Raw genomic sequence first — 4,392 nt, 5'->3', positions numbered from 1 at the left:
CACACACCCAGGCCTCCTATACACATGCATACACACACACACAGCCAGCCAGGCCTCCTATACACATACATACATACACACACAGACACACACACAGCCAGGCCTCCTATACACTCCTATACACATGCATACATACACATACACACAGCTAGGCCTCCTATACACATACATACACACACAGCCAGGCCTCCTATACACATGTATACACACACACACACACACACGGCCAGGCCTCCTATACACATGCATACATTCATACATACACACACAGCCAGGCCTCCTATACACATGCATACACACACACACACACACACACAGCCAGGCCTCCTATACACATACACACACACACAGCCAGGCCTCCTATACACATGCATACACACACACACAGCCAGGCCTCCTATACACATACACACACACACAGCCAGGCCTCCTATACACATGCATACACACACACACACATACACACAGCTAGGCCTCCTATACACATACATACACACACAGCCAGGCCTCCTATACACATGTATACATACACACACACACACACAGCCAGGCCTCCTTTACATATGCATACACACACACAGCCAGGCCTCCTATACACATGTATACATACATACACACAGCTAGGCCTCCTATACACATGTATACACACACACACAGCCAGCCAGGCCTCCTATACACATGCATACATACATACACATACACACAGCTAGGCCTCCTATACATATACATACACACACAGCCAGGCCTCCTATACACATGCATACATACATACATACACACACAGCCAGGCCTCCTATACACATGCATACACACACACAGCCAGGCCTCCTATACACATGTATACATACATACACCCAGCCAGGCCTCCTACATACATACACACACACACCCAGCCAGGCCTCCTATACACATGCATACATACATACACATACACACAGCTAGGCCTCCTATACACATACATACACACACACAGCCAGGCCTCCTATACACATGTATACATACACACACACACACAGCCAGGCCTCCTATACACATGCATACATACATACACACACAGCCAGGCCTCCTATACACATGCATACATACACATACACACACACACACACACACATCAACAAAGCACAAACACAGAACCACGTATGTATATTTACCTTAAAAAAAAAAAAAGTGTCTGTACATGCAGTGGAGCCGGGCTCAGCGGAGAGCAGAAGCAGTGCAGGAAGTCAGGAATCAGCTTCTTTGAAGTGAAGCTCCGGCCCTGCCCCCAGGTCTGCTCCGTGTGAGTGGCTGAATGCAGCTTCCGTAGAGCAGTGTGCAGCTGCCGGCCTCCTGTCACTGCAGACAGGGAGCTTCAGGGCAGGAGCGGCCGCACACACCAATGAGACAGATAGTCGGGTGGCCGGAAACTACTGCTCATAGACCGGCCCGGGGGGCAATTGCCCCCCTGCGTCAATGACCAGTCCGCCCCTGTACATCAATACACCCCAAATATTTGTCAACAGTTACCCCCTCCCCCAATTCCTCCCGCCCCCCATTGTCCCCGCAGGTTACTAGTAACCACTCACCTCTCCCTTCTTACTGTCCCTCCTCAGGCACCTCCGTATGTGCCCCCGCTGAGCTGCTTCTCTTTTACATGCACAGGCTGTGCCGATGCTTGTTTTCCTAGATGCCCCCGCCGCTGCTTCTCTCCGTACGGCCCCGGCTGCTGCAGCTTCTTCTCCTGCCGGGCAGGAACTTTTCAAATGAGACACGTGTGCCGTACTAACGACATCAGGGCGCGCGTGTGTCATACAGAGCATCTGCCGGGCAGAGAACAGAGGACAAATTCCTGAGTTCCGCTGCCTACACTGTGCGGCGCTGCAGGATCGCTCCCAGCCCGGCACGCAGCGTGTGATGACGGCGATCTGACCAGGGACCTCCCCGGAGCCTGGTGCTCCAGACAACAGGTCAGATTGCTCTCATCAGTGACCGGCCAGCAAGGACGCCCTGAACCAGGAGGGCCGGTCAGAGAGTAGGAGAGCCGGATGTGGCCCGTGGGCCGCTCCTTGCCCAGGTCTGTTCTAGGCTTTACACATTGCGACGTCGTTACCGGCGCCGGATGTGCGTCACTTTCGATTTGACCCCAACGAGATCGCAGTAGCGATGTCGCAACGTGCAAAGTACCCCTTAGATCAGGAATAGAACAGCCATTTATAGGACATTTCATAACTTTCCCAAATTCCTATGAAAAAATATTCAGCACATTCTGCATTGAACTACTGTCCCCAATTTATTATATATTTTAGGAGTCGGTCCATGTTATACCGACTCCACCAAAATGAACTCCGACTCCACAGCTTTGCTTGTTGCTCCGGACGCGATTCTAAATTTTGTGTACTTTTGAAGTATATTTTTGTTTTTACATAAAATATATGCATTTATTGGTATAATATTTTACTTTTTTTTGTACATATGTTTCTGGGTTGTTTTTTTGTTTTATACATATATAAATATAATATATATTATATAATATATTCTTACTGTATATTTTCTATATGGGACATTTAACTTTTATTGCTTTGATCTCAGGTATAAGTGTATTGCAATATACCTGTCAGCACTGCACTGACAAAAGCCTTTTAGATCATGTTCCTGGCGTGATCTCAGAGGCTTTCCATAGCTAGGTGACAGAGGTCATCATGATGACTTTGGGTTTCCATGGCAATGATAGGGCCCCCATGATCACATTAATGGGGTACTGATTGCTTGATTGAGGGAGCCCCTAAATGCTGGGATTGCTATTGATTGCAGCATTTAGGGGGTTAACCTTCCCAGGCACCGCTCCTTGCTGTGAGAGCCGGGGCTTGGCTATCATGTAAGCTGAGGTCACTGCGTCAATTGCACAGGCACAGCTTCTGTGTCCCACACGATTGCCATGACATACCCATACGTCGGGAACCCCTTCCCATAGACTTACATTGACATTTCTCATCTGTGACTCCAGAGAAACTGACATGTGAATAGCCCCATCGTTTATAATATGTTCAATATGTTCATAATCTGTTCATAATCTGTTCTTGGAAAAAAAAACACTGATACAACACACACATGAATGATGCTTCACACTGCGGGGCAAGTATGGGAACTACTTAATCCTTGAATTCAGGTTTCCTTTTTATCTCTGTGGCACAGGAATATAGAATTCAATCTCTAAACGTGCCATCTGTTTCTATATACACTTATTAAAAAAATAGATACTTCTAACATCACTGAATTCATCATGGTGTTTTCGGAGTATGTCGCCATTGTAACAAGTCAGTTCATGAAAGTCCAAAAAATACTTGGTTGGGTGAATTTGGTGTGGAAGAACTTCACTGGCCCTCAAACAGTCCTGACCTTAAGACGGGGTCACTCGAGCATATGGCATCCGCAGAGATAGAATTGGATGCAATATGCTAATGACACTCGGCTTAAACTTTGCTGCAAGCGTGTGCCGAGTGTCATTCACTGTTCTCCAATTCTCTCACATGCCAGAATTGGAGCACATGTGAAGAGAACATGGAGAGATTAATATCTCCATCTTCTCCATTGCCGGTCTCTGCGTATATCGGATTCTGATGGCATCAGTGCAGTCTGATGACTTGTGTGGGTGCGCGTGATTCCATTTGCAGAGGCACTTTCAGCATGTTGCAATTGTTATGCCTAATCGGCATAAAAGAACATCGCAGATCTGCTCTGCTTCATTGAATAATATTGGTTTTGAGTGCAATGCAACATTTTCTAGCATTGCATTTGCCTGTTTTACACAGTAATGTGAGCGCACCCTAACTCTATTAAACACCTTAAGGTTAAAGTAAAGATTGCAAGCTAGAACCCCTCTTTCAACATCAGTGGCTGACCTGATGTCAGGAAAGTGACTGGGGACCCCATGGGGAGCCTATATTGGCCCTAAAGCTGGGGCCCCTCCGCTCACACTAACCCTGGAGGTACCCTTGATGGTAGGGAGGTCCAGGTCACCACCCTAGGCCCTTTCTCCTGTCCTCATCCCTGATGTTATGAGACCCCCTCTCCACAACCCACCACCCGGGGGTAAAGGGCACAAACAGGAGTCAGCACCCCACCAATAAATATGGACAGACAGGAGTAACAACAACAACAAAACTTACTCGTACACACGGAAACCACTCACAAAAGAGCCACAAAAAGTGCACAAGGGGAGACAAAATAAAAAGGGGGAATAAACCGGCTACTGGGTAACTTCCAAAACAGAACAAACATAATTGAGAATGCTGCAGCAAACTCCACTGCTGCAACTAATAGAAGAACTGAGAGAGTAAATAACAGCTCCTTCCACCTCCTGTCCAAGCTTCCTAATGATAGAAAATAACCAGCACCCTCTGTTGGACGTAGAGG

This window comes from Anomaloglossus baeobatrachus, unplaced genomic scaffold, assembly GCF_048569485.1.
Source record: "Anomaloglossus baeobatrachus isolate aAnoBae1 unplaced genomic scaffold, aAnoBae1.hap1 Scaffold_125, whole genome shotgun sequence".
Lineage (NCBI taxonomy): Eukaryota > Metazoa > Chordata > Amphibia > Anura > Aromobatidae > Anomaloglossus > Anomaloglossus baeobatrachus.
Note: the sequence above shows the minus strand (reverse complement) of the source record.